This window comes from Gossypium raimondii, unplaced genomic scaffold, assembly GCF_025698545.1.
Source record: "Gossypium raimondii isolate GPD5lz unplaced genomic scaffold, ASM2569854v1 Contig00262, whole genome shotgun sequence".
NCBI classification, from domain to species: domain Eukaryota; kingdom Viridiplantae; phylum Streptophyta; class Magnoliopsida; order Malvales; family Malvaceae; genus Gossypium; species Gossypium raimondii.
The window spans coordinates 54998-81770 of record NW_026291362.1 but is presented as its reverse complement, the minus strand read 5'-3'; the positions used below and the strand labels follow the sequence as shown (position 1 = coordinate 81770).

At 42.9% G+C, this 26773-nt stretch overlaps 68 pseudogenes; all 68 read right to left on the bottom strand.

The window, feature by feature from the left end:
• Window positions 1-60: 60 nt before the first annotated feature.
• LOC128037695 (5S ribosomal RNA) lies at window positions 61-173 on the bottom strand (annotated as a pseudogene).
• Window positions 174-350: 177 nt separating this feature from the next.
• Window positions 351-464, bottom strand: LOC128037533 (5S ribosomal RNA; annotated as a pseudogene).
• A 179-nt stretch (window positions 465-643) lies between these two features.
• LOC128037645 (5S ribosomal RNA) lies at window positions 644-756 on the bottom strand (annotated as a pseudogene).
• A 1046-nt stretch (window positions 757-1802) lies between these two features.
• LOC128037531 (5S ribosomal RNA) lies at window positions 1803-1916 on the bottom strand (annotated as a pseudogene).
• A 176-nt stretch (window positions 1917-2092) lies between these two features.
• On the bottom strand, window positions 2093-2205 carry LOC128037694 (5S ribosomal RNA; annotated as a pseudogene).
• Window positions 2206-2384: 179 nt separating this feature from the next.
• Window positions 2385-2496, bottom strand: LOC128037673 (5S ribosomal RNA; annotated as a pseudogene).
• A 470-nt stretch (window positions 2497-2966) lies between these two features.
• Window positions 2967-3080, bottom strand: LOC128037530 (5S ribosomal RNA; annotated as a pseudogene).
• A 466-nt stretch (window positions 3081-3546) lies between these two features.
• LOC128037529 (5S ribosomal RNA) lies at window positions 3547-3660 on the bottom strand (annotated as a pseudogene).
• Window positions 3661-3838: 178 nt separating this feature from the next.
• Window positions 3839-3950, bottom strand: LOC128037446 (5S ribosomal RNA; annotated as a pseudogene).
• Window positions 3951-4418: 468 nt separating this feature from the next.
• Window positions 4419-4531, bottom strand: LOC128037693 (5S ribosomal RNA; annotated as a pseudogene).
• Window positions 4532-4997: 466 nt separating this feature from the next.
• On the bottom strand, window positions 4998-5111 carry LOC128037601 (5S ribosomal RNA; annotated as a pseudogene).
• Window positions 5112-5287: 176 nt separating this feature from the next.
• LOC128037644 (5S ribosomal RNA) lies at window positions 5288-5400 on the bottom strand (annotated as a pseudogene).
• Window positions 5401-5577: 177 nt separating this feature from the next.
• Window positions 5578-5691, bottom strand: LOC128037528 (5S ribosomal RNA; annotated as a pseudogene).
• Window positions 5692-5869: 178 nt separating this feature from the next.
• On the bottom strand, window positions 5870-5983 carry LOC128037527 (5S ribosomal RNA; annotated as a pseudogene).
• A 176-nt stretch (window positions 5984-6159) lies between these two features.
• LOC128037526 (5S ribosomal RNA) lies at window positions 6160-6273 on the bottom strand (annotated as a pseudogene).
• Window positions 6274-6450: 177 nt separating this feature from the next.
• On the bottom strand, window positions 6451-6564 carry LOC128037655 (5S ribosomal RNA; annotated as a pseudogene).
• A 177-nt stretch (window positions 6565-6741) lies between these two features.
• LOC128037672 (5S ribosomal RNA) lies at window positions 6742-6853 on the bottom strand (annotated as a pseudogene).
• A 464-nt stretch (window positions 6854-7317) lies between these two features.
• On the bottom strand, window positions 7318-7430 carry LOC128037692 (5S ribosomal RNA; annotated as a pseudogene).
• Window positions 7431-7607: 177 nt separating this feature from the next.
• Window positions 7608-7721, bottom strand: LOC128037525 (5S ribosomal RNA; annotated as a pseudogene).
• Window positions 7722-7900: 179 nt separating this feature from the next.
• Window positions 7901-8014, bottom strand: LOC128037524 (5S ribosomal RNA; annotated as a pseudogene).
• Window positions 8015-8191: 177 nt separating this feature from the next.
• On the bottom strand, window positions 8192-8305 carry LOC128037523 (5S ribosomal RNA; annotated as a pseudogene).
• Window positions 8306-8771: 466 nt separating this feature from the next.
• LOC128037574 (5S ribosomal RNA) lies at window positions 8772-8884 on the bottom strand (annotated as a pseudogene).
• A 467-nt stretch (window positions 8885-9351) lies between these two features.
• On the bottom strand, window positions 9352-9462 carry LOC128037652 (5S ribosomal RNA; annotated as a pseudogene).
• A 177-nt stretch (window positions 9463-9639) lies between these two features.
• LOC128037656 (5S ribosomal RNA) lies at window positions 9640-9752 on the bottom strand (annotated as a pseudogene).
• A 463-nt stretch (window positions 9753-10215) lies between these two features.
• Window positions 10216-10329, bottom strand: LOC128037521 (5S ribosomal RNA; annotated as a pseudogene).
• A 177-nt stretch (window positions 10330-10506) lies between these two features.
• LOC128037543 (5S ribosomal RNA) lies at window positions 10507-10621 on the bottom strand (annotated as a pseudogene).
• Window positions 10622-10799: 178 nt separating this feature from the next.
• On the bottom strand, window positions 10800-10913 carry LOC128037516 (5S ribosomal RNA; annotated as a pseudogene).
• A 177-nt stretch (window positions 10914-11090) lies between these two features.
• Window positions 11091-11204, bottom strand: LOC128037515 (5S ribosomal RNA; annotated as a pseudogene).
• Window positions 11205-11380: 176 nt separating this feature from the next.
• Window positions 11381-11493, bottom strand: LOC128037573 (5S ribosomal RNA; annotated as a pseudogene).
• A 176-nt stretch (window positions 11494-11669) lies between these two features.
• Window positions 11670-11782, bottom strand: LOC128037448 (5S ribosomal RNA; annotated as a pseudogene).
• A 178-nt stretch (window positions 11783-11960) lies between these two features.
• On the bottom strand, window positions 11961-12073 carry LOC128037590 (5S ribosomal RNA; annotated as a pseudogene).
• A 179-nt stretch (window positions 12074-12252) lies between these two features.
• Window positions 12253-12366, bottom strand: LOC128037519 (5S ribosomal RNA; annotated as a pseudogene).
• A 466-nt stretch (window positions 12367-12832) lies between these two features.
• On the bottom strand, window positions 12833-12945 carry LOC128037649 (5S ribosomal RNA; annotated as a pseudogene).
• A 180-nt stretch (window positions 12946-13125) lies between these two features.
• LOC128037514 (5S ribosomal RNA) lies at window positions 13126-13239 on the bottom strand (annotated as a pseudogene).
• Window positions 13240-13417: 178 nt separating this feature from the next.
• Window positions 13418-13528, bottom strand: LOC128037676 (5S ribosomal RNA; annotated as a pseudogene).
• Window positions 13529-13706: 178 nt separating this feature from the next.
• Window positions 13707-13818, bottom strand: LOC128037637 (5S ribosomal RNA; annotated as a pseudogene).
• A 179-nt stretch (window positions 13819-13997) lies between these two features.
• Window positions 13998-14110, bottom strand: LOC128037625 (5S ribosomal RNA; annotated as a pseudogene).
• A 177-nt stretch (window positions 14111-14287) lies between these two features.
• On the bottom strand, window positions 14288-14402 carry LOC128037532 (5S ribosomal RNA; annotated as a pseudogene).
• A 178-nt stretch (window positions 14403-14580) lies between these two features.
• Window positions 14581-14694, bottom strand: LOC128037609 (5S ribosomal RNA; annotated as a pseudogene).
• Window positions 14695-14871: 177 nt separating this feature from the next.
• On the bottom strand, window positions 14872-14984 carry LOC128037442 (5S ribosomal RNA; annotated as a pseudogene).
• A 181-nt stretch (window positions 14985-15165) lies between these two features.
• LOC128037682 (5S ribosomal RNA) lies at window positions 15166-15279 on the bottom strand (annotated as a pseudogene).
• Window positions 15280-15454: 175 nt separating this feature from the next.
• LOC128037608 (5S ribosomal RNA) lies at window positions 15455-15568 on the bottom strand (annotated as a pseudogene).
• A 177-nt stretch (window positions 15569-15745) lies between these two features.
• Window positions 15746-15859, bottom strand: LOC128037513 (5S ribosomal RNA; annotated as a pseudogene).
• Window positions 15860-16035: 176 nt separating this feature from the next.
• On the bottom strand, window positions 16036-16149 carry LOC128037512 (5S ribosomal RNA; annotated as a pseudogene).
• Window positions 16150-16902: 753 nt separating this feature from the next.
• LOC128037641 (5S ribosomal RNA) lies at window positions 16903-17015 on the bottom strand (annotated as a pseudogene).
• Window positions 17016-17189: 174 nt separating this feature from the next.
• On the bottom strand, window positions 17190-17303 carry LOC128037664 (5S ribosomal RNA; annotated as a pseudogene).
• Window positions 17304-17480: 177 nt separating this feature from the next.
• LOC128037520 (5S ribosomal RNA) lies at window positions 17481-17595 on the bottom strand (annotated as a pseudogene).
• Window positions 17596-17771: 176 nt separating this feature from the next.
• On the bottom strand, window positions 17772-17885 carry LOC128037445 (5S ribosomal RNA; annotated as a pseudogene).
• A 176-nt stretch (window positions 17886-18061) lies between these two features.
• LOC128037572 (5S ribosomal RNA) lies at window positions 18062-18174 on the bottom strand (annotated as a pseudogene).
• A 178-nt stretch (window positions 18175-18352) lies between these two features.
• On the bottom strand, window positions 18353-18466 carry LOC128037511 (5S ribosomal RNA; annotated as a pseudogene).
• Window positions 18467-18645: 179 nt separating this feature from the next.
• LOC128037677 (5S ribosomal RNA) lies at window positions 18646-18760 on the bottom strand (annotated as a pseudogene).
• A 177-nt stretch (window positions 18761-18937) lies between these two features.
• LOC128037643 (5S ribosomal RNA) lies at window positions 18938-19051 on the bottom strand (annotated as a pseudogene).
• A 177-nt stretch (window positions 19052-19228) lies between these two features.
• LOC128037613 (5S ribosomal RNA) lies at window positions 19229-19341 on the bottom strand (annotated as a pseudogene).
• A 465-nt stretch (window positions 19342-19806) lies between these two features.
• Window positions 19807-19920, bottom strand: LOC128037510 (5S ribosomal RNA; annotated as a pseudogene).
• A 465-nt stretch (window positions 19921-20385) lies between these two features.
• Window positions 20386-20499, bottom strand: LOC128037508 (5S ribosomal RNA; annotated as a pseudogene).
• A 179-nt stretch (window positions 20500-20678) lies between these two features.
• Window positions 20679-20793, bottom strand: LOC128037509 (5S ribosomal RNA; annotated as a pseudogene).
• Window positions 20794-20970: 177 nt separating this feature from the next.
• On the bottom strand, window positions 20971-21082 carry LOC128037634 (5S ribosomal RNA; annotated as a pseudogene).
• Window positions 21083-21259: 177 nt separating this feature from the next.
• On the bottom strand, window positions 21260-21374 carry LOC128037498 (5S ribosomal RNA; annotated as a pseudogene).
• A 177-nt stretch (window positions 21375-21551) lies between these two features.
• LOC128037588 (5S ribosomal RNA) lies at window positions 21552-21666 on the bottom strand (annotated as a pseudogene).
• Window positions 21667-21843: 177 nt separating this feature from the next.
• LOC128037681 (5S ribosomal RNA) lies at window positions 21844-21957 on the bottom strand (annotated as a pseudogene).
• Window positions 21958-22135: 178 nt separating this feature from the next.
• On the bottom strand, window positions 22136-22249 carry LOC128037629 (5S ribosomal RNA; annotated as a pseudogene).
• A 756-nt stretch (window positions 22250-23005) lies between these two features.
• On the bottom strand, window positions 23006-23120 carry LOC128037487 (5S ribosomal RNA; annotated as a pseudogene).
• A 759-nt stretch (window positions 23121-23879) lies between these two features.
• LOC128037476 (5S ribosomal RNA) lies at window positions 23880-23994 on the bottom strand (annotated as a pseudogene).
• A 1047-nt stretch (window positions 23995-25041) lies between these two features.
• LOC128037632 (5S ribosomal RNA) lies at window positions 25042-25155 on the bottom strand (annotated as a pseudogene).
• A 177-nt stretch (window positions 25156-25332) lies between these two features.
• Window positions 25333-25447, bottom strand: LOC128037666 (5S ribosomal RNA; annotated as a pseudogene).
• A 177-nt stretch (window positions 25448-25624) lies between these two features.
• LOC128037507 (5S ribosomal RNA) lies at window positions 25625-25738 on the bottom strand (annotated as a pseudogene).
• Window positions 25739-25913: 175 nt separating this feature from the next.
• On the bottom strand, window positions 25914-26026 carry LOC128037615 (5S ribosomal RNA; annotated as a pseudogene).
• A 467-nt stretch (window positions 26027-26493) lies between these two features.
• LOC128037589 (5S ribosomal RNA) lies at window positions 26494-26606 on the bottom strand (annotated as a pseudogene).
• Between the last annotated feature and the right edge of the window lie 167 nt (window positions 26607-26773).

Here is a 26773-nt window from a genome sequence, read left to right as displayed (position 1 = left end):
GAATGAGTTACACCACGCCGAGAAAATGCAACTAAAAAAACATTATATGAAATAAAATGGAGGGTGCAACACGAGGACTTCCTGCGAGGTCACCCATCCTAGTACTACTCGCCCAAGCACGCTTAATCATGAGTTCGATGGGATCCGGCATTAGTGCCGGTATGATCGCACCCGCCAACTCTCATGCAATCTATTCATATAAAGGTCGCCTTTATCGCAGCTTGCGCCAATTTAAATGCAAATTCACCAAATATCGCTTCAAATTGTTTATTTCACAAAACGCAAATAACGAATGAGTTACACCACGCCGAGAAAATGCAACTAAAAAACATTATATGAAATAAAATGGGAGGGTGCAACACGAGGACTTCCTGCGAGGTCACCCATCCTAGTACTACTCTCGCCAAGCACGCTTAATCATGAGTTCGATGGGATCCGGCATTAGTGCCGGTATGATCGCACCCGCCAACTCTCATGCAATCTATTCATATAAAGGTCGCCTTTATCGCAGCTTGCGCTCAATTTAAATGCAAATTCGACCAAATATCGCTTCAAATTGTTTATTTCACAAAACGCAAATAACGAATGAGTTACACCACGCCGAGAAAATGCAACTAAAAAAACATTATATGAAATAAAATGGAGGGTGCAACACGAGGACTTCCTGCGAGGTCACCCATCCTAGTACTACTCTCCCAAGCACGCTTAATCATGAGTTCGATGGGATCCGGCATTAGTGCCGGTATGATCGCACCCGCCAACTCTTGCGCAATCTATTCATATAAAGGTCGCCTTTATCGCAGCTTGCGCCAATTTAAATGCAAATTCACCAAATATCGCTTCAAATTGTTTATTTCACAAAACGCAAATAACGAATGAGTTACACCACGCCGAGAAAATGCAACTAAAAAACATTATATGAAATAAAATGGAGGGTGCAACACGAGGACTTCCTGCGAGGTCACCCATCCTAGTACTACTCGCCAAGCACGCTTAATCATGCGAGTTCGATGGGATCCGGCATTAGTGCCGGTATGATCGCACCCGCCAACTCTTGCGCAATCTATTCATATAAAGGTCGCCTTTATCGCAGCTTGCGCCGAATTTAAATGCAAATTCGACCAAATATCGCTTCAAATTGTTTATTTCACAAAACGCAAATAACGAATGAGTTACACCACGCCGAGAAAATGCAACTAAAAAACATTATATGAAATAAAATGGAGGGTGCAACACGAGGACTTCCTGCGAGGTCACCCATCCTAGTACTACTCGCCAAGCACGCTTAATCATGAGTTCGATGGGATCCGGCATTAGTGCCGGTATGATCGCACCCGCCAACTCTTGCGCAATCTATTCATATAAAGGTCGCCTTTATCGCAGCTTGCGCCAATTTAAATGCAAATTCGACCAAATATCGCTTCAAATTGTTTATTTCACAAAACGCAAATAACGAATGAGTTACACCACGCCGAGAAAATGCAACTAAAAAACATTATATGAAATAAAATGGAGGGTGCAACACGAGGACTTCCTGCGAGGTCACCCATCCTAGTACTACTCGCCAAGCACGCTTAATCATGAGTTCGATGGGATCCGGCATTAGTGCCGGTATGATCGCACTCGCCAACTCTTGCGCAATCTATTCATATAAAGGTCGCCTTTATCGCAGCTTGCGCCGAATTTAAATGCAAATTCACCAAATATCGCTTCAAATTGTTTATTTCACAAAACGCAAATAACGAATGAGTTACACCACGCCGAGAAAATGCAACTAAAAAACATTATATGAAATAAAATGGAGGGTGCAACACGAGGACTTCCTGCGAGGTCACCCATCCTAGTACTACTCTCGCCAAGCACGCTTAATCATGAGTTCGATGGGATCCGGCATTAGTGCCGGTATGATCGCACCCGCCAACTCTTGCGCAATCTATTCATATAAAGGTCGCCTTTATCGCAGCTTGCGCCAATTTAAATGCAAATTCACCAAATATCGCTTCAAATTGTTTATTTCACAAAACGCAAATAACGAATGAGTTACACCACGCCGAGAAAATGCAACTAAAAAACATTATATGAAATAAAATGGAGGGTGCAACACGAGGACTTCCTGCGAGGTCACCCATCCTAGTACTACTCGCCCAAGCACGCTTAATCATGAGTTCGATGGGATCCGGCATTAGTGCCGGTATGATCGCACCCGCCAACTCTTGCGCAATCTATTCATATAAAGGTCGCCTTTATCGCAGCTTGCGCCAAATTTAAATGCAAATTCGACCAAATATCGCTTCAAATTGTTTATTTCACAAAACGCAAATAACGAATGAGTTACACCACGCCGAGAAAATGCAACTAAAAAAACATTATATGAAATAAAATGGAGGGTGCAACACGAGGACTTCCTGAGGTCACCCATCCTAGTACTACTCTCGCCAAGCACGCTTAATCATGAGTTCGATGGGATCCGGCATTAGTGCCGGTATGATCGCACCCGCCAACTCTCAAGCGCAATCTATTCATATAAAGGTCGCCTTTATCGCAGCTTGCGCCAAATTTAAATGCAAATTCACCAAATATCGCTTCAAATTGTTTATTTCACAAAACGCAAATAACGAATGAGTTACACCACGCCGAGAAAATGCAACTAAAAAACATTATATGAAATAAAATGGAGGGTGCAACACGAGGACTTCCTGCAGAGGTCACCCATCCTAGTACTACTCTCGCCAAGCACGCTTAATCATGAGTTCGATGGGATCCGGCATTAGTGCCGGTATGATCGCACCCGCCAACTCATGCGCAATCTATTCATATAAAGGTCGCCTTTATCGCAGCTTGCGCCAATTTAAATGCAAATTCACCAAATATCGCTTCAAATTGTTTATTTCACAAAACGCAAATAACGAATGAGTTACACCACGCCGAGAAAATGCAACTAAAAAACATTATATGAAATAAAATGGAGGGTGCAACACGAGGACTTCCTGCGAGGTCACCCATCCTAGTACTACTCTCGCCAAGCACGCTTAATCATGAGTTCGATGGGATCCGGCATTAGTGCCGGTATGATCGCACCCGCCAACTCTTGCGCAATCTATTCATATAAAGGTCGCCTTATCGCAGCTTGCGCCAAATTTAAATGCAAATTCGACCAAATATCGCTTCAAATTGTTTATTTCACAAAACGCAAATAACGAATGAGTTACACCACGCCGAGAAAATGCAACTAAAAAACATTATATGAAATAAAATGGAGGGTGCAACACGAGGACTTCCTGCGAGGTCACCCATCCTAGTACTACTCGCCAAGCACGCTTAATCATGAGTTCGATGGGATCCGGCATTAGTGCCGGTATGATCGCACCCGCCAACTCTTGCGCAATCTATTCATATAAAGGTCGCCTTTATCGCAGCTTGCGCCGAATTTAAATGCAAATTCACCAAATATCGCTTCAAATTGTTTATTTCACAAAACGCAAATAACGAATGAGTTACACCACGCCGAGAAAATGCAACTAAAAAACATTATATGAAATAAAATGGAGGGTGCAACACGAGGACTTCCTGCGAGGTCACCCATCCTAGTACTACTCTCGCCAAGCACGCTTAATCATGAGTTCGATGGGATCCGGCATTAGTGCCGGTATGATCGCACCCGCCAACTCTTGCGCAATCTATTCATATAAAGGTCGCCTTTATCGCAGCTTGCGCCAAATTTAAATGCAAATTCGACCAAATATCGCTTCAAATTGTTTATTTCACAAAACGCAAATAACGAATGAGTTACACCACGCCGAGAAAATGCAACTAAAAAACATTATATGAAATAAAATGGAGGGTGCAACACGAGGACTTCCTGCGAGGTCACCCATCCTAGTACTACTCGCCCAAGCACGCTTAATCATGAGTTCGATGGGATCCGCATTAGTGCCGGTATGATCGCACCCGCCAACTCTTGCGCAATCTATTCATATAAAGGTCGCCTTTATCGCAGCTTGCGCCAATTTAAATGCAAATTCACCAAATATCGCTTCAAATTGTTTATTTCACAAAACGCAAATAACGAATGAGTTACACCACGCCGAGAAAATGCAACTAAAAAAACATTATATGAAATAAAATGGAGGGTGCAACACGAGGACTTCCTGCGAGGTCACCCATCCTAGTACTACTCTCGCCAAGCACGCTTAATCATGAGTTCGATGGGATCCGGCATTAGTGCCGGTATGATCGCACTGCCAACTCTCATGCAATCTATTCATATAAAGGTCGCCTTTATCGCAGCTTGCGCCGAATTTAAATGCAAATTCGACCAAATATCGCTTCAAATTGTTTATTTCACAAAACGCAAATAACGAATGAGTTACACCACGCCGAGAAAATGCAACTAAAAAACATTATATGAAATAAAATGGAGGGTGCAACACGAGGACTTCCTGCGAGGTCACCCATCCTAGTACTACTCGCCCAAGCACGCTTAATCATGAGTTCGATGGGATCCGGCATTAGTGCCGGTATGATCGCACCCGCCAACTCTTGCGCAATCTATTCATATAAAGGTCGCCTTTATCGCAGCTTGCGCCAATTTAAATGCAAATTCGACCAAATATCGCTTCAAATTGTTTATTTCACAAAACGCAAATAACGAATGAGTTACACCACGCCGAGAAAATGCAACTAAAAAACATTATATGAAATAAAATGGAGGGTGCAACACGAGGACTTCCTGCGAGGTCACCCATCCTAGTACTACTCGCCAAGCACGCTTAATCATGAGTTCGATGGGATCCGGCATTAGTGCCGGTATGATCGCACCCGCCAACTCTTGCGCAATCTATTCATATAAAGGTCGCCTTTATCGCAGCTTGCGCCGAATTTAAATGCAAATTCACCAAATATCGCTTCAAATTGTTTATTTCACAAAACGCAAATAACGAATGAGTTACACCACGCCGAGAAAATGCAACTAAAAAACATTATATGAAATAAAATGGAGGGTGCAACACGAGGACTTCCTGCGAGGTCACCCATCCTAGTACTACTCGCGCCAAGCACGCTTAATCATGAGTTCGATGGGATCCGGCATTAGTGCCGGTATGATCGCACCCGCCAACTCTTGCGCAATCTATTCATATAAAGGTCGCCTTTATCGCAGCTTGCGCCAATTTAAATGCAAATTCACCAAATATCGCTTCAAATTGTTTATTTCACAAAACGCAAATAACGAATGAGTTACACCACGCCGAGAAAATGCAACTAAAAAACATTATATGAAATAAAATGGAGGGTGCAACACGAGGACTTCCTGCGAGGTCACCCATCCTAGTACTACTCTCCCAAGCACGCTTAATCATGAGTTCGATGGGATCCGGCATTAGTGCCGGTATGATCGCACCCGCCAACTCTTGCGCAATCTATTCATATAAAGGTCGCCTTTATCGCAGCTTGCGCCAATTTAAATGCAAATTCGACCAAATATCGCTTCAAATTGTTTATTTCACAAAACGCAAATAACGAATGAGTTACACCACGCCGAGAAAATGCAACTAAAAAACATTATATGAAATAAAATGGAGGGTGCAACACGAGGACTTCCTGCGAGGTCACCCATCCTAGTACTACTCTCGCCAAGCACGCTTAATCATGAGTTCGATGGGATCCGGCATTAGTGCCGGTATGATCGCACCCGCCAACTCTCATGCAATCTATTCATATAAAGGTCGCCTTTATCGCAGCTTGCGCCAAATTTAAATGCAAATTCACCAAATATCGCTTCAAATTGTTTATTTCACAAAACGCAAATAACGAATGAGTTACACCACGCCGAGAAAATGCAACTAAAAAAACATTATATGAAATAAAATGGAGGGTGCAACACGAGGACTTCCTGCGAGGTCACCCATCCTAGTACTACTCTCGCCAAGCACGCTTAATCATGAGTTCGATGGGATCCGGCATTAGTGCCGGTATGATCGCACCCGCCAACTCTTGCGCAATCTATTCATATAAAGGTCGCCTTTATCGCAGCTTGCGCCAATTTAAATGCAAATTCACCAAATATCGCTTCAAATTGTTTATTTCACAAAACGCAAATAACGAATGAGTTACACCACGCCGAGAAAATGCAACTAAAAAACATTATATGAAATAAAATGGAGGGTGCAACACGAGGACTTCCTGCGAGGTCACCCATCCTAGTACTACTCTCGCCAAGCACGCTTAATCATGAGTTCGATGGGATCCGGCATTAGTGCCGGTATGATCGCACCCGCCAACTCTTGCGCAATCTATTCATATAAAGGTCGCCTTTATCGCAGCTTGCGCCGAATTTAAATGCAAATTCACCAAATATCGCTTCAAATTGTTTATTTCACAAAACGCAAATAACGAATGAGTTACACCACGCCGAGAAAATGCAACTAAAAAACATTATATGAAATAAAATGGGAGGTGCAACACGAGGACTTCCTGCGAGGTCACCCATCCTAGTACTACTCGCCCCAAGCACGCTTAATCATGAGTTCGATGGGATCCGGCATTAGTGCCGGTATGATCGCACCCGCCAACTCTCATGCAATCTATTCATATAAAGGTCGCCTTTATCGCAGCTTGCGCCAATTTAAATGCAAATTCACCAAATATCGCTTCAAATTGTTTATTTCACAAAACGCAAATAACGAATGAGTTACACCACGCCGAGAAAATGCAACTAAAAAAACATTATATGAAATAAAATGGAGGGTGCAACACGAGGACTTCCTGAGGTCACCCATCCTAGTACTACTCTCGCCAAGCACGCTTAATCATGAGTTCGATGGGATCCGGCATTAGTGCCGGTATGATCGCACCCGCCAACTCTCGCAATCTATTCATATAAAGGTCGCCTTTATCGCAGCTTGCGCCAATTTAAATGCAAATTCGACCAAATATCGCTTCAAATTGTTTATTTCACAAAACGCAAATAACGAATGAGTTACACCACGCCGAGAAAATGCAACTAAAAAACATTATATGAAATAAAATGGAGGGTGCAACACGAGGACTTCCTGCGAGGTCACCCATCCTAGTACTACTCGCCAAGCACGCTTAATCATGAGTTCGATGGGATCCGGCATTAGTGCCGGTATGATCGCACCGCCAACTCTTGCGCAATCTATTCATATAAAGGTCGCCTTATCGCAGCTTGCGCCGAATTTAAATGCAAATTCGACCAAATATCGCTTCAAATTGTTTATTTCACAAAACGCAAATAACGAATGAGTTACACCACGCCGAGAAAATGCAACTAAAAAACATTATATGAAATAAAATGGGAGGGTGCAACACGAGGACTTCCTGCGAGGTCACCCATCCTAGTACTACTCGCCCAAGCACGCTTAATCATGAGTTCGATGGGATCCGGCATTAGTGCCGGTATGATCGCACCCGCCAACTCTTGCGCAATCTATTCATATAAAGGTCGCCTTTATCGCAGCTTGCGCCAATTTAAATGCAAATTCACCAAATATCGCTTCAAATTGTTTATTTCACAAAACGCAAATAACGAATGAGTTACACCACGCCGAGAAAATGCAACTAAAAAAACATTATATGAAATAAAATGGAGGGTGCAACACGAGGACTTCCTGCGAGGTCACCCATCCTAGTACTACTCTCGCCAAGCACGCTTAATCATGAGTTCGATGGGATCCGGCATTAGTGCCGGTATGATCGCACCCGCCAACTCTTGCGCAATCTATTCATATAAAGGTCGCCTTTATCGCAGCTTGCGCCAAATTTAAATGCAAATTCGACCAAATATCGCTTCAAATTGTTTATTTCACAAAACGCAAATAACGAATGAGTTACACCACGCCGAGAAAATGCAACTAAAAAAACATTATATGAAATAAAATGGAGGGTGCAACACGAGGACTTCCTGCGAGGTCACCCATCCTAGTACTACTCTCGCCAAGCACGCTTAATCATGAGTTCGATGGGATCCGGCATTAGTGCCGGTATGATCGCACCCGCCAACTCTTGCGCAATCTATTCATATAAAGGTCGCCTTTATCGCAGCTTGCGCCAATTTAAATGCAAATTCACCAAATATCGCTTCAAATTGTTTATTTCACAAAACGCAAATAACGAATGAGTTACACCACGCCGAGAAAATGCAACTAAAAAACATTATATGAAATAAAATGGGAGGGTGCAACACGAGGACTTCCTGCGAGGTCACCCATCCTAGTACTACTCTCGCCAAGCACGCTTAATCATGAGTTCGATGGGATCCGGCATTAGTGCCGGTATGATCGCACCCGCCAACTCTTGCGCAATCTATTCATATAAAGGTCGCCTTTATCGCAGCTTGCGCCAATTTAAATGCAAATTCACCAAATATCGCTTCAAATTGTTTATTTCACAAAACGCAAATAACGAATGAGTTACACCACGCCGAGAAAATGCAACTAAAAAACATTATATGAAATAAAATGGAGGGTGCAACACGAGGACTTCCTGTGAGGTCACCCATCCTAGTACTACTCGCCAAGCACGCTTAATCATGAGTTCGATGGGATCCGGCATTAGTGCCGGTATGATCGCACCCGCCAACTCTTGCGCAATCTATTCATATAAAGGTCGCCTTTATCGCAGCTTGCGCCAAATTTAAATGCAAATTCACCAAATATCGCTTCAAATTGTTTATTTCACAAAACGCAAATAACGAATGAGTTACACCACGCCGAGAAAATGCAACTAAAAAACATTATATGAAATAAAATGGAGGGGTGCAACACGAGGACTTCCTGCGAGGTCACCCATCCTAGTACTACTCTCGCCAAGCACGCTTAATCATGAGTTCGATGGGATCCGCATTAGTGCCGGTATGATCGCACCCGCCAACTCTTGCGCAATCTATTCATATAAAGGTCGCCTTTATCGCAGCTTGCGCCGAATTTAAATGCAAATTCACCAAATATCGCTTCAAATTGTTTATTTCACAAAACGCAAATAACGAATGAGTTACACCACGCCGAGAAAATGCAACTAAAAAACATTATATGAAATAAAATGGAGGGTGCAACACGAGGACTTCCTGCGAGGTCACCCATCCTAGTACTACTCGCCAAGCACGCTTAATCATGAGTTCGATGGGATCCGGCATTAGTGCCGGTATGATCGCACCCGCCAACTCTTGCGCAATCTATTCATATAAAGGTCGCCTTTATCGCAGCTTGCGCCAATTTAAATGCAAATTCGACCAAATATCGCTTCAAATTGTTTATTTCACAAAACGCAAATAACGAATGAGTTACACCACGCCGAGAAAATGCAACTAAAAAAACATTATATGAAATAAAATGGAGGGTGCAACACGAGGACTTCCTGAGGTCACCCATCCTAGTACTACTCGCCCAAGCACGCTTAATCATGAGTTCGATGGGATCCGGCATTAGTGCCGGTATGATCGCACCCGCCAACTCTTGCGCAATCTATTCATATAAAGGTCGCCTTTATCGCAGCTTGCGCCAATTTAAATGCAAATTCGACCAAATATCGCTTCAAATTGTTTATTTCACAAAACGCAAATAACGAATGAGTTACACCACGCCGAGAAAATGCAACTAAAAAACATTATATGAAATAAAATGGAGGGTGCAACACGAGGACTTCCTGCGAGGTCACCCATCCTAGTACTACTCGCCAAGCACGCTTAATCATGGAGTTCGATGGGATCCGGCATTAGTGCCGGTATGATCGCACCGCCAACTCTTGCGCAATCTATTCATATAAAGGTCGCCTTATCGCAGCTTGCGCCAATTTAAATGCAAATTCACCAAATATCGCTTCAAATTGTTTATTTCACAAAACGCAAATAACGAATGAGTTACACCACGCCGAGAAAATGCAACTAAAAAAACATTATATGAAATAAAATGGAGGGTGCAACACGAGGACTTCCTGTGAGGTCACCCATCCTAGTACTACTCGCCAAGCACGCTTAATCATGAGTTCGATGGGATCCGGCATTAGTGCCGGTATGATCGCACCCGCCAACTCTTGCGCAATCTATTCATATAAAGGTCGCCTTTATCGCAGCTTGCGCCAATTTAAATGCAAATTCACCAAATATCGCTTCAAATTGTTTATTTCACAAAACGCAAATAACGAATGAGTTACACCACGCCGAGAAAATGCAACTAAAAAACATTATATGAAATAAAATGGAGGGTGCAACACGAGGACTTCCTGCGAGGTCACCCATCCTAGTACTACTCTCGCCAAGCACGCTTAATCATGAGTTCGATGGGATCCGGCATTAGTGCCGGTATGATCGCACCCGCCAACTCTCATGCAATCTATTCATATAAAGGTCGCCTTATCGCAGCTTATGCCGAATTTAAATGCAAATTCACCAAATATCGCTTCAAATTGTTTATTTCACAAAACGCAAATAACGAATGAGTTACACCACGCCGAGAAAATGCAACTAAAAAAACATTATATGAAATAAAATGGAGGGTGCAACACGAGGACTTCCTGTGAGGTCACCCATCCTAGTACTACTCTCGCCAAGCACGCTTAATCATGGAGTTCGATGGGATCCGGCATTAGTGCCGGTATGATCGCACCCGCCAACTCTTGCGCAATCTATTCATATAAAGGTCGCCTTTATCGCAGCTTGCGCCAATTTAAATGCAAATTCGACCAAATATCGCTTCAAATTGTTTATTTCACAAAACGCAAATAACGAATGAGTTACACCACGCCGAGAAAATGCAACTAAAAAAACATTATATGAAATAAAATGGAGGGTGCAACACGAGGACTTCCTGTGAGGTCACCCATCCTAGTACTACTCTCGCCAAGCACGCTTAATCATGAGTTCGATGGGATCCGGCATTAGTGCCGGTATGATCGCACCCGCCAACTCTTGCGCAATCTATTCATATAAAGGTCGCCTTTATCGCAGCTTGCGCCAATTTAAATGCAAATTCGACCAAATATCGCTTCAAATTGTTTATTTCACAAAACGCAAATAACGAATGAGTTACACCACGCCGAGAAAATGCAACTAAAAAACATTATATGAAATAAAATGGAGGGTGCAACACGAGGACTTCCTGTGAGGTCACCCATCCTAGTACTACTCTCGCCAAGCACGCTTAATCATGAGTTCGATGGGATCCGGCATTAGTGCCGGTATGATCGCACCCGCCAACTCTTGCGCAATCTATTCATATAAAGGTCGCCTTTATCGCAGCTTGCGCCAATTTAAATGCAAATTCACCAAATATCGCTTCAAATTGTTTATTTCACAAAACGCAAATAACGAATGAGTTACACCACGCCGAGAAAATGCAACTAAAAAACATTATATGAAATAAAATGGAGGGTGCAACACGAGGACTTCCTGTGAGGTCACCCATCCTAGTACTACTCGCCAAGCACGCTTAATCATGGAGTTCGATGGGATCCGGCATTAGTGCCGGTATGATCGCACCCGCCAACTCTTGCGCAATCTATTCATATAAAGGTCGCCTTTATCGCAGCTTGCGCCAATTTAAATGCAAATTCGACCAAATATCGCTTCAAATTGTTTATTTCACAAAACGCAAATAACGAATGAGTTACACCACGCCGAGAAAATGCAACTAAAAAAAATTATATGAAATAAAATGGAGGTGCAACACGAGGACTTCCTGTGAGGTCACCCATCCTAGTACTACTCGCCCAAGCACGCTTAATCATGAGTTCGATGGGATCCGGCATTAGTGCCGGTATGATCGCACCCGCCAACTCTTGCGCAATCTATTCATATAAAGGTCGCCTTTATCGCAGCTTGCGCCAATTTAAATGCAAATTCGACCAAATATCGCTTCAAATTGTTTATTTCACAAAACGCAAATAACGAATGAGTTACACCACGCCGAGAAAATGCAACTAAAAAACATTATATGAAATAAAATGGGAGGGTGCAACACGAGGACTTCCTGTGAGGTCACCCATCCTAGTACTACTCTCGCCAAGCACGCTTAATCATGAGTTCGATGGGATCCGCATTAGTGCCGGTATGATCGCACCCGCCAACTCTTGCGCAATCTATTCATATAAAGGTCGCCTTTATCGCAGCTTGCGCCAAATTTAAATGCAAATTCGACCAAATATCGCTTCAAATTGTTTATTTCACAAAACGCAAATAACGAATGAGTTACACCACGCCGAGAAAATGCAACTAAAAAAACATTATATGAAATAAAATGGAGGGTGCAACACGAGGACTTCCTGCGAGGTCACCCATCCTAGTACTACTCTCGCCAAGCACGCTTAATCATGAGTTCGATGGGATCCGGCATTAGTGCCGGTATGATCGCACCCGCCAACTCTTGCGCAATCTATTCATATAAAGGTCGCCTTTATCGCAGCTTGCGCCAATTTAAATGCAAATTCACCAAATATCGCTTCAAATTGTTTATTTCACAAAACGCAAATAACGAATGAGTTACACCACGCCGAGAAAATGCAACTAAAAAAACATTATATGAAATAAAATGGGAGGTGCAACACGAGGACTTCCTGTGAGGTCACCCATCCTAGTACTACTCGCCAAGCACGCTTAATCATGAGTTCGATGGGATCCGGCATTAGTGCCGGTATGATCGCACCTGCCAACTCTTGCGCAATCTATTCATATAAAGGTCGCCTTTATCGCAGCTTGCGCCAATTTAAATGCAAATTCACCAAATATCGCTTCAAATTGTTTATTTCACAAAACGCAAATAACGAATGAGTTACACCACGCCGAGAAAATGCAACTAAAAAACATTATATGAAATAAAATGGGAGGGTGCAACACGAGGACTTCCTGTGAGGTCACCCATCCTAGTACTACTCTCGCCAAGCACGCTTAATCATGAGTTCGATGGGATCCGCATTAGTGCCGGTATGATCGCACTCGCCAACTCTTGCGCAATCTATTCATATAAAGGTCGCCTTTATCGCAGCTTGCGCCGAATTTAAATGCAAATTCGACCAAATATCGCTTCAAATTGTTTATTTCACAAAACGCAAATAACGAATGAGTTACACCACGCCGAGAAAATGCAACTAAAAAAACATTATATGAAATAAAATGGGAGGGTGCAACACGAGGACTTCCTGTGAGGTCACCCATCCTAGTACTACTCTCGCCAAGCACGCTTAATCATGAGTTCGATGGGATCCGGCATTAGTGCCGGTATGATCGCACCCGCCAACTCTTGCGCAATCTATTCATATAAAGGTCGCCTTTATCGCAGCTTGCGCCGAATTTAAATGCAAATTCGACCAAATATCGCTTCAAATTGTTTATTTCACAAAACGCAAATAACGAATGAGTTACACCACGCCGAGAAAATGCAACTAAAAAACATTATATGAAATAAAATGGAGGGTGCAACACGAGGACTTCCTGAGGTCACCCATCCTAGTACTACTCGCCAAGCACGCTTAATCATGGAGTTCGATGGGATCCGGCATTAGTGCCGGTATGATCGCACCCGCCAACTCTTGCGCAATCTATTCATATAAAGGTCGCCTTTATCGCAGCTTGCGCCGAATTTAAATGCAAATTCGACCAAATATCGCTTCAAATTGTTTATTTCACAAAACGCAAATAACGAATGAGTTACACCACGCCGAGAAAATGCAACTAAAAAACATTATATGAAATAAAATGGAGGGTGCAACACGAGGACTTCCTGCGAGGTCACCCATCCTAGTACTACTCGCCAAGCACGCTTAATCATGGAGTTCGATGGGATCCGCATTAGTGCCGGTATGATCGCACCCGCCAACTCTTGCGCAATCTATTCATATAAAGGTCGCCTTTATCGCAGCTTGCGCCTCAATTTAAATGCAAATTCACCAAATATCGCTTCAAATTGTTTATTTCACAAAACGCAAATAACGAATGAGTTACACCACGCCGAGAAAATGCAACTAAAAAAACATTATATGAAATAAAATGGGAGGTGCAACACGAGGACTTCCTGTGAGGTCACCCATCCTAGTACTACTCTCGCCAAGCACGCTTAATCATGAGTTCGATGGGATCCGCATTAGTGCCGGTATGATCGCACCCGCCAACTCTTGCGCAATCTATTCATATAAAGGTCGCCTTTATCGCAGCTTGCGCCGAATTTAAATGCAAATTCACCAAATATCGCTTCAAATTGTTTATTTCACAAAACGCAAATAACGAATGAGTTACACCACGCCGAGAAAATGCAACTAAAAAACATTATATGAAATAAAATGGAGGGTGCAACACGAGGACTTCCTGTGAGGTCACCCATCCTAGTACTACTCTCGCCAAGCACGCTTAATCATGGAGTTCGATGGGATCCGGCATTAGTGCCGGTATGATCGCACCCGCCAACTCTTGCGCAATCTATTCATATAAAGGTCGCCTTTATCGCAGCTTGCGCCAATTTAAATGCAAATTCGACCAAATATCGCTTCAAATTGTTTATTTCACAAAACGCAAATAACGAATGAGTTACACCACGCCGAGAAAATGCAACTAAAAAAACATTATATGAAATAAAATGGGAGGTGCAACACGAGGACTTCCTGTGAGGTCACCCATCCTAGTACTACTCTCGCCAAGCACGCTTAATCATGAGTTCGATGGGATCCGGCATTAGTGCCGGTATGATCGCACCCGCCAACTCTTGCGCAATCTATTCATATAAAGGTCGCCTTATCGCAGCTTGCGCCAATTTAAATGCAAATTCGACCAAATATCGCTTCAAATTGTTTATTTCACAAAACGCAAATAACGAATGAGTTACACCACGCCGAGAAAATGCAACTAAAAAAACATTATATGAAATAAAATGGAGGGTGCAACACGAGGACTTCCTGAGGTCACCCATCCTAGTACTACTCTCGCCAAGCACGCTTAATCATGGAGTTCGATGGGATCCGGCATTAGTGCCGGTATGATCGCACCCGCCAACTCTGCGCAATCTATTCATATAAAGGTCGCCTTTATCGCAGCTTGCTTCGCGCCGAATTTAAATGCAAATTCACCAAATATCGCTTCAAATTGTTTATTTCACAAAACGCAAATAACGAATGAGTTACACCACGCCGAGAAAATGCAACTAAAAAAAAATTATATGAAATAAAATGGAGGTGCAACACGAGGACTTCCTGTGAGGTCACCCATCCTAGTACTACTCTCGCCAAGCACGCTTAATCATGGAGTTCGATGGGATCCGCATTAGTGCCGGTATGATCGCACCCGCCAACTCTTGCGCAATCTATTCATATAAAGGTCGCCTTTATCGCAGCTTGCGCCAATTTAAATGCAAATTCACCAAATATCGCTTCAAATTGTTTATTTCACAAAACGCAAATAACGAATGAGTTACACCACGCCGAGAAAATGCAACTAAAAAACATTATATGAAATAAAATGGAGGTGCAACACGAGGACTTCCTGTGAGGTCACCCATCCTAGTACTACTCTCGCCAAGCACGCTTAATCATGAGTTCGATGGGATCCGGCATTAGTGCCGGTATGATCGCACCCGCCAACTCTTGCGCAATCTATTCATATAAAGGTCGCCTTTATCGCAGCTTGCGCCAATTTAAATGCAAATTGACCAAATATCGCTTCAAATTGTTTATTTCACAAAACGCAAATAACGAATGAGTTACACCACGCCGAGAAAATGCAACTAAAAAAACATTATATGAAATAAAATGGAGGGTGCAACACGAGGACTTCCTGTGAGGTCACCCATCCTAGTACTACTCTCGCCAAGCACGCTTAATCATGAGTTCGATGGGATCCGGCATTAGTGCCGGTATGATCGCACCCGCCAACTCTTGCGCAATCTATTCATATAAAGGTCGCCTTATCGCAGCTTGCGCCAATTTAAATGCAAATTCACCAAATATCGCTTCAAATTGTTTATTTCACAAAACGCAAATAACGAATGAGTTACACCACGCCGAGAAAATGCAACTAAAAAACATTATATGAAATAAAATGGGAGGGTGCAACACGAGGACTTCCTGTGAGGTCACCCATCCTAGTACTACTCTCGCCAAGCACGCTTAATCATGAGTTCGATGGGATCCGGCATTAGTGCCGGTATGATCGCACCCGCCAACTCTTGCGCAATCTATTCATATAAAGGTCGCCTTTATCGCAGCTTGCGCCAAATTTAAATGCAAATTCGACCAAATATCGCTTCAAATTGTTTATTTCACAAAACGCAAATAACGAATGAGTTACACCACGCCGAGAAAATGCAACTAAAAAACATTATATGAAATAAAATGGAGGGTGCAACACGAGGACTTCCTGAGGTCACCCATCCTAGTACTACTCGCCAAGCACGCTTAATCATGAGTTCGATGGGATCCGCATTAGTGCCGGTATGATCGCACCCGCCAACTCTTGCGCAATCTATTCATATAAAGGTCGCCTTTATCGCAGCTTGCGCCGAATTTAAATGCAAATTCACCAAATATCGCTTCAAATTGTTTATTTCACAAAACGCAAATAACGAATGAGTTACACCACGCCGAGAAAATGCAACTAAAAAAACATTATATGAAATAAAATGGAGGGTGCAACACGAGGACTTCCTGAGGTCACCCATCCTAGTACTACTCGCCAAGCACGCTTAATCATGAGTTCGATGGGATCCGGCATTAGTGCCGGTATGATCGCACCCGCCAACTCTTGCGCAATCTATTCATATAAAGGTCGCCTTTATCGCAGCTTGCGCCTCAATTTAAATGCAAATTCACCAAATATCGCTTCAAATTGTTTATTTCACAAAACGCAAATAACGAATGAGTTACACCACGCCGAGAAAATGCAACTAAAAAACATTATATGAAATAAAATGGAGGGTGCAACACGAGGACTTCCTGTGAGGTCACCCATCCTAGTACTACTCTCCCAAGCACGCTTAATCATGAGTTCGATGGGATCCGGCATTAGTGCCGGTATGATCGCACCCGCCAACTCTTGCGCAATCTATTCATATAAAGGTCGCCTTATCGCAGCTTGCGCCAATTTAAATGCAAATTCACCAAATATCGCTTCAAATTGTTTATTTCACAAAACGCAAATAACGAATGAGTTACACCACGCCGAGAAAATGCAACTAAAAAAATTATATGAAATAAAATGGAGGGTGCAACACGAGGACTTCCTGCAGAGGTCACCCATCCTAGTACTACTCGCCCAAGCACGCTTAATCATGAGTTCGATGGGATCCGGCATTAGTGCCGGTATGATCGCACCCGCCAACTCTTGCGCAATCTATTCATATAAAGGTCGCCTTTATCGCAGCTTGCGCCAAATTTAAATGCAAATTCACCAAATATCGCTTCAAATTGTTTATTTCACAAAACGCAAATAACGAATGAGTTACACCACGCCGAGAAAATGCAACTAAAAAACATTATATGAAATAAAATGGAGGGTGCAACACGAGGACTTCCTGTGAGGTCACCCATCCTAGTACTACTCTCGCCAAGCACGCTTAATCATGGAGTTCGATGGGATCCGGCATTAGTGCCGGTATGATCGCACCCGCCAACTCTTGCGCAATCTATTCATATAAAGGTCGCCTTTATCGCAGCTTGCGCCAATTTAAATGCAAATTCACCAAATATCGCTTCAAATTGTTTATTTCACAAAACGCAAATAACGAATGAGTTACACCACGCCGAGAAAATGCAACTAAAAAACATTATATGAAATAAAATGGAGGGTGCAACACGAGGACTTCCTGTGAGGTCACCCATCCTAGTACTACTCTCGCCAAGCACGCTTAATCATGGAGTTCGATGGGATCCGCATTAGTGCCGGTATGATCGCACCTGCCAACTCTTGCGCAATCTATTCATATAAAGGTCGCCTTTATCGCAGCTTGCGCCAATTTAAATGCAAATTCACCAAATATCGCTTCAAATTGTTTATTTCACAAAACGCAAATAACGAATGAGTTACACCACGCCGAGAAAATGCAACTAAAAAACATTATATGAAATAAAATGGAGGGTGCAACACGAGGACTTCCTGTGAGGTCACCCATCCTAGTACTACTCGCCAAGCACGCTTAATCATGGAGTTCGATGGGATCCGGCATTAGTGCCGGTATGATCGCACCCGCCAACTCTTGCGCAATCTATTCATATAAAGGTCGCCTTTATCGCAGCTTGCGCCGAATTTAAATGCAAATTCGACCAAATATCGCTTCAAATTGTTTATTTCACAAAACGCAAATAACGAATGAGTTACACCACGCCGAGAAAATGCAACTAAAAAACATTATATGAAATAAAATGGAGGGTGCAACACGAGGACTTCCTGTGAGGTCACCCATCCTAGTACTACTCTCGCCAAGCACGCTTAATCATGAGTTCGATGGGATCCGGCATTAGTGCCGGTATGATCGCACCCGCCAACTCTTGCGCAATCTATTCATATAAAGGTCGCCTTTATCGCAGCTTGCGCCGAATTTAAATGCAAATTCGACCAAATATCGCTTCAAATTGTTTATTTCACAAAACGCAAATAACGAATGAGTTACACCACGCCGAGAAAATGCAACTAAAAAAACATTATATGAAATAAAATGGAGGGTGCAACACGAGGACTTCCTGTGAGGTCACCCATCCTAGTACTACTCTCGCCAAGCACGCTTAATCATGGAGTTCGATGGGATCCGGCATTAGTGCCGGTATGATCGCACCTGCCAACTCTTGCGCAATCTATTCATATAAAGGTCGCCTTTATCGCAGCTTGCGCCAATTTAAATGCAAATTCGACCAAATATCGCTTCAAATTGTTTATTTCACAAAACGCAAATAACGAATGAGTTACACCACGCCGAGAAAATGCAACTAAAAAACATTATATGAAATAAAATGGAGGGTGCAACACGAGGACTTCCTGTGAGGTCACCCATCCTAGTACTACTCTCGCCAAGCACGCTTAATCATGGAGTTCGATGGGATCCGCATTAGTGCCGGTATGATCGCACCCACCAACTCTTGCGCAATCTATTCATATAAAGGTCGCCTTTATCGCAGCTTGCGCCAATTTAAATGCAAATTCACCAAATATCGCTTCAAATTGTTTATTTCACAAAACGCAAATAACGAATGAGTTACACCACGCCGAGAAAATGCAACTAAAAAAACATTATATGAAATAAAATGGAGGGTGCAACACGAGGACTTCCCAGAGGTCACCCATCCTAGTACTACTCTCGCCAAGCACGCTTAATCATGAGTTCGATGGGATCCGGCATTAGTGCCGGTATGATCGCACCCGCCAACTCTTGCGCAATCTATTCATATAAAGGTCGCCTTTATCGCAGCTTGCGCCAATTTAAATGCAAATTCGACCAAATATCGCTTCAAATTGTTTATTTCACAAAACGCAAATAACGAATGAGTTACACCACGCCGAGAAAATGCAACTAAAAAAACATTATATGAAATAAAATGGAGGTGCAACACGAGGACTTCCTGAGGTCACCCATCCTAGTACTACTCGCCAAGCACGCTTAATCATGAGTTCGATGGGATCCGGCATTAGTGCCGGTATGATCGCACCCGCCAACTCTTGCGCAATCTATTCATATAAAGGTCGCCTTTATCGCAGCTTGCGCCAATTTAAATGCAAATTCACCAAATATCGCTTCAAATTGTTTATTTCACAAAACGCAAATAACGAATGAGTTACACCACGCCGAGAAAATGCAACTAAAAAAACATTATATGAAATAAAATGGGAGGGTGCAACACGAGGACTTCCTGTGAGGTCACCCATCCTAGTACTACTCTCGCCAAGCACGCTTAATCATGAGTTCGATGGGATCCGGCATTAGTGCCGGTATGATCGCACCCGCCAACTCTTGCGCAATCTATTCATATAAAGGTCCCCTTATCGCAGCTTGCGCCGAATTTAAATGCAAATTCGACCAAATATCGCTTCAAATTGTTTATTTCACAAAACGCAAATAACGAATGAGTTACACCACGCCGAGAAAATGCAACTAAAAAACATTATATGAAATAAAATGGAGGTGCAACACGAGGACTTCCTGAGGTCACCCATCCTAGTACTACTCTCGCCAAGCACGCTTAATCATGAGTTCGATGGGATCCGCATTAGTGCCGGTATGATCGCACCCGCCAACTCTTGCGCAATCTATTCATATAAAGGTCGCCTTTATCGCAGCTTGCGCCAAATTTAAATGCAAATTCACCAAATATCGCTTCAAATTGTTTATTTCACAAAACGCAAATAACGAATGAGTTACACCACGCCGAGAAAATGCAACTAAAAAAACATTATATGAAATAAAATGGAGGGTGCAACACGAGGACTTCCTGTGAGGTCACCCATCCTAGTACTACTCTCGCCAAGCACGCTTAATCATGAGTTCGATGGGATCCGGCATTAGTGCCGGTATGATCGCACCCGCCAACTCTTGCGCAATCTATTCATATAAAGGTCGCCTTTATCGCAGCTTGCGCCAATTTAAATGCAAATTCGACCAAATATCGCTTCAAATTGTTTATTTCACAAAACGCAAATAACGAATGAGTTACACCACGCCGAGAAAATGCAACTAAAAAAACATTATATGAAATAAAATGGGAGGGTGCAACACGAGGACTTCCTGTGAGGTCACCCATCCTAGTACTACTCTCGCCAAGCACGCTTAATCATGGAGTTCGATGGGATCCGGCATTAGTGCCGGTATGATCGCACCCGCCAACTCTTGCGCAATCTATTCATATAAAGGTCGCCTTTATCGCAGCTTGCGCCAATTTAAATGCAAATTCGACCAAATATCGCTTCAAATTGTTTATTTCACAAAACGCAAATAACGAATGAGTTACACCACGCCGAGAAAATGCAACTAAAAAACATTATATGAAATAAAATGGAGGGTGCAACACGAGGACTTCCTGTGAGGTCACCCATCCTAGTACTACTCGCCAAGCACGCTTAATCATGGAGTTCGATGGGATCCGCATTAGTGCCGGTATGATCGCACCCGCCAACTCTTGCGCAATCTATTCATATAAAGGTCGCCTTTATCGCAGCTTGCGCCAAATTTAAATGCAAATTCACCAAATATCGCTTCAAATTGTTTATTTCACAAAACGCAAATAACGAATGAGTTACACCACGCCGAGAAAATGCAACTAAAAAACATTATATGAAATAAAATGGAGGGTGCAACACGAGGACTTCCTGTGAGGTCACCCATCCTAGTACTACTCTCGCCAAGCACGCTTAATCATGGAGTTCGATGGGATCCGGCATTAGTGCCGGTATGATCGCACCCGCCAACTCTTGCGCAATCTATTCATATAAAGGTCGCCTTTATCGCAGCTTGCGCCGAATTTAAATGCAAATTCGACCAAATATCGCTTCAAATTGTTTATTTCACAAAACGCAAATAACGAATGAGTTACACCACGCCGAGAAAATGCAACTAAAAAACATTATATGAAATAAAATGGAGGTGCAACACGAGGACTTCCTGTGAGGTCACCCATCCTAGTACTACTCTCGCCAAGCACGCTTAATCATGGAGTTCGATGGGATCCGGCATTAGTGCCGGTATGATCGCACCCGCCAACTCTTGCGCAATCTATTCATATAAAGGTCGCCTTTATCGCAGCTTGCGCCGAATTTAAATGCAAATTCACCAAATATCGCTTCAAATTGTTTATTTCACAAAACGCAAATAACGAATGAGTTACACCACGCCGAGAAAATGCAACTAAAAAAACATTATATGAAATAAAATGGAGGTGCAACACGAGGACTTCCTGTGAGGTCACCCATCCTAGTACTACTCTCGCCAAGCACGCTTAATCATGGAGTTCGATGGGATCCGCATTAGTGCCGGTATGATCGCACCCGCCAACTCTTGCGCAATCTATTCATATAAAGGTCGCCTTATCGCAGCTTGCGCCGAATTTAAATGCAAATTCGACCAAATATCGCTTCAAATTGTTTATTTCACAAAACGCAAATAACGAATGAGTTACACCACGCCGAGAAAATGCAACTAAAAAAACATTATATGAAATAAAATGGAGGGTGCAACACGAGGACTTCCTGTGAGGTCACCCATCCTAGTACTACTCTCGCCAAGCACGCTTAATCATGAGTTCGATGGGATCCGGCATTAGTGCCGGTATGATCGCACCTCGCCAACTCTTGCGCAATCTATTCATATAAAGGTCGCCTTTATCGCAGCTTGCGCCAATTTAAATGCAAATTCGACCAAATATCGCTTCAAATTGTTTATTTCACAAAACGCAAATAACGAATGAGTTACACCACGCCGAGAAAATGCAACTAAAAAACATTATATGAAATAAAATGGAGGGTGCAACACGAGGACTTCCTGTGAGGTCACCCATCCTAGTACTACTCGCCAAGCACGCTTAATCATGAGTTCGATGGGATCCGGCATTAGTGCCGGTATGATCGCACCCGCCAACTCTTGCGCAATCTATTCATATAAAGGTCGCCTTTATCGCAGCTTGCGCCAATTTAAATGCAAATTCACCAAATATCGCTTCAAATTGTTTATTTCACAAAACGCAAATAACGAATGAGTTACACCACGCCGAGAAAATGCAACTAAAAAACATTATATGAAATAAAATGGGAGGGTGCAACACGAGGACTTCCTGTGAGGTCACCCATCCTAGTACTACTCGCCAAGCACGCTTAATCATGAGTTCGATGGGATCCGGCATTAGTGCCGGTATGATCGCACCCGCCAACTCTTGCGCAATCTATTCATATAAAGGTCGCCTTTATCGCAGCTTGCGCCAATTTAAATGCAAATTCGACCAAATATCGCTTCAAATTGTTTATTTCACAAAACGCAAATAACGAATGAGTTACACCACGCCGAGAAAATGCAACTAAAAAACATTATATGAAATAAAATGGAGGGTGCAACACGAGGACTTCCTGTGAGGTCACCCATCCTAGTACTACTCTCGCCAAGCACGCTTAATCATGGAGTTCGATGGGATCCGGCATTAGTGCCGGTATGATCGCACCCGCCAACTCTTGCGCAATCTATTCATATAAAGGTCGCCTTTATCGCAGCTTGCGCCAATTTAAATGCAAATTCGACCAAATATCGCTTCAAATTGTTTATTTCACAAAACGCAAATAACGAATGAGTTACACCACGCCGAGAAAATGCAACTAAAAAACATTATATGAAATAAAATGGAGGGTGCAACACGAGGACTTCCTGCAGAGGTCACCCATCCTAGTACTACTCTCGCCAAGCACGCTTAATCATGAGTTCGATGGGATCCGGCATTAGTGCCGGTATGATCGCACCCGCCAACTCTTGCAATCTATTCATATAAAGGTCGCCTTTATCGCAGCTTGCGCCAAATTTAAATGCAAATTCGACCAAATATCGCTTCAAATTGTTTATTTCACAAAACGCAAATAACGAATGAGTTACACCACGCCGAGAAAATGCAACTAAAAAAACATTATATGAAATAAAATGGAGGGTGCAACACGAGGACTTCCTGAGGTCACCCATCCTAGTACTACTCTCGCCAAGCACGCTTAATCATGAGTTCGATGGGATCCGCATTAGTGCCGGTATGATCGCACCCGCCAACTCTTGCGCAATCTATTCATATAAAGGTCGCCTTTATCGCAGCTTGCGCCAAATTTAAATGCAAATTCGACCAAATATCGCTTCAAATTGTTTATTTCACAAAACGCAAATAACGAATGAGTTACACCACGCCGAGAAAATGCAACTAAAAAAACATTATATGAAATAAAATGGAGGGTGCAACACGAGGACTTCCTGTGAGGTCACCCATCCTAGTACTACTCTCGCCAAGCACGCTTAATCATGGAGTTCGATGGGATCCGGCATTAGTGCCGGTATGATCGCACCCGCCAACTCTTGCGCAATCTATTCATATAAAGGTCGCCTTTATCGCAGCTTGCGCCAAATTTAAATGCAAATTCACCAAATATCGCTTCAAATTGTTTATTTCACAAAACGCAAATAACGAATGAGTTACACCACGCCGAGAAAATGCAACTAAAAAACATTATATGAAATAAAATGGAGGGTGCAACACGAGGACTTCCTGTGAGGTCACCCATCCTAGTACTACTCGCCAAGCACGCTTAATCATGAGTTCGATGGGATCCGGCATTAGTGCCGGTATGATCGCACCCGCCAACTCTTGCGCAATCTATTCATATAAAGGTCGCCTTTATCGCAGCTTGCGCCGAATTTAAATGCAAATTCGACCAAATATCGCTTCAAATTGTTTATTTCACAAAACGCAAATAACGAATGAGTTACACCACGCCGAGAAAATGCAACTAAAAAAACATTATATGAAATAAAATGGAGGGTGCAACACGAGGACTTCCTGTGAGGTCACCCATCCTAGTACTACTCGCCAAGCACGCTTAATCATGAGTTCGATGGGATCCGGCATTAGTGCCGGTATGATCGCACCCGCCAACTCTTGCGCAATCTATTCATATAAAGGTCGCCTTTATCGCAGCTTGCGCCAAATTTAAATGCAAATTCGACCAAATATCGCTTCAAATTGTTTATTTCACAAAACGCAAATAACGAATGAGTTACACCACGCCGAGAAAATGCAACTAAAAAACATTATATGAAATAAAATGGAGGGTGCAACACGAGGACTTCCTGTGAGGTCACCCATCCTAGTACTACTCGCCAAGCACGCTTAATCATGAGTTCGATGGGATCCGCATTAGTGCCGGTATGATCGCACCCGCCAACTCTTGCGCAATCTATTCATATAAAGGTCGCCTTTATCGCAGCTTGCGCCAAATTTAAATGCAAATTCGACCAAATATCGCTTCAAATTGTTTATTTCACAAAACGCAAATAACGAATGAGTTACACCACGCCGAGAAAATGCAACTAAAAAACATTATATGAAATAAAATGGAGGGTGCAACACGAGGACTTCCTGTGAGGTCACCCATCCTAGTACTACTCTCGCCAAGCACGCTTAATCATGGAGTTCGATGGGATCCGCATTAGTGCCGGTATGATCGCACCCGCCAACTCTTGCGCAATCTATTCATATAAAGGTCGCCTTTATCGCAGCTTGCGCCAATTTAAATGCAAATTCGACCAAATATCGCTTCAAATTGTTTATTTCACAAAACGCAAATAACGAATGAGTTACACCACGCCGAGAAAATGCAACTAAAAAACATTATATGAAATAAAATGGAGGGTGCAACACGAGGACTTCCTGTGAGGTCACCCATCCTAGTACTACTCTCGCCAAGCACGCTTAATCATGGAGTTCGATGGGATCCGGCATTAGTGCCGGTATGATCGCACCTGCCAACTCTTGCGCAATCTATTCATATAAAGGTCGCCTTTATCGCAGCTTGCGCCGAATTTAAATGCAAATTCACCAAATATCGCTTCAAATTGTTTATTTCACAAAACGCAAATAACGAATGAGTTACACCACGCCGAGAAAATGCAACTAAAAAACATTATATGAAATAAAATGGAGGGTGCAACACGAGGACTTCCTGTGAGGTCACCCATCCTAGTACTACTCTCGCCAAGCACGCTTAATCATGAGTTCGATGGGATCCGGCATTAGTGCCGGTATGATCGCACCCGCCAACTCTTGCGCAATCTATTCATATAAAGGTCGCCTTTATCGCAGCTTGCGCCAATTTAAATGCAAATTCACCAAATATCGCTTCAAATTGTTTATTTCACAAAACGCAAATAACGAATGAGTTACACCACGCCGAGAAAATGCAACTAAAAAACATTATATGAAATAAAATGGAGGTGCAACACGAGGACTTCCTGTGAGGTCACCCATCCTAGTACTACTCGCCAAGCACGCTTAATCATGGAGTTCGATGGGATCCGGCATTAGTGCCGGTATGATCGCACCCGCCAACTCTTGCGCAATCTATTCATATAAAGGTCGCCTTTATCGCAGCTTGCGCCGAATTTAAATGCAAATTCGACCAAATATCGCTTCAAATTGTTTATTTCACAAAACGCAAATAACGAATGAGTTACACCACGCCGAGAAAATGCAACTAAAAAAACATTATATGAAATAAAATGGAGGTGCAACACGAGGACTTCCTGTGAGGTCACCCATCCTAGTACTACTCGCCAAGCACGCTTAATCATGAGTTCGATGGGATCCGGCATTAGTGCCGGTATGATCGCACCCGCCAACTCTTGCGCAATCTATTCATATAAAGGTCGCCTTTATCGCAGCTTGCGCCAATTTAAATGCAAATTCGACCAAATATCGCTTCAAATTGTTTATTTCACAAAACGCAAATAACGAATGAGTTACACCACGCCGAGAAAATGCAACTAAAAAACATTATATGAAATAAAATGGAGGGTGCAACACGAGGACTTCCTGTGAGGTCACCCATCCTAGTACTACTCTCGCCAAGCACGCTTAATCATGAGTTCGATGGGATCCGCATTAGTGCCGGTATGATCGCACCCGCCAACTCTTGCGCAATCTATTCATATAAAGGTCGCCTTTATCGCAGCTTGCGCCAATTTAAATGCAAATTCACCAAATATCGCTTCAAATTGTTTATTTCACAAAACGCAAATAACGAATGAGTTACACCACGCCGAGAAAATGCAACTAAAAAAACATTATATGA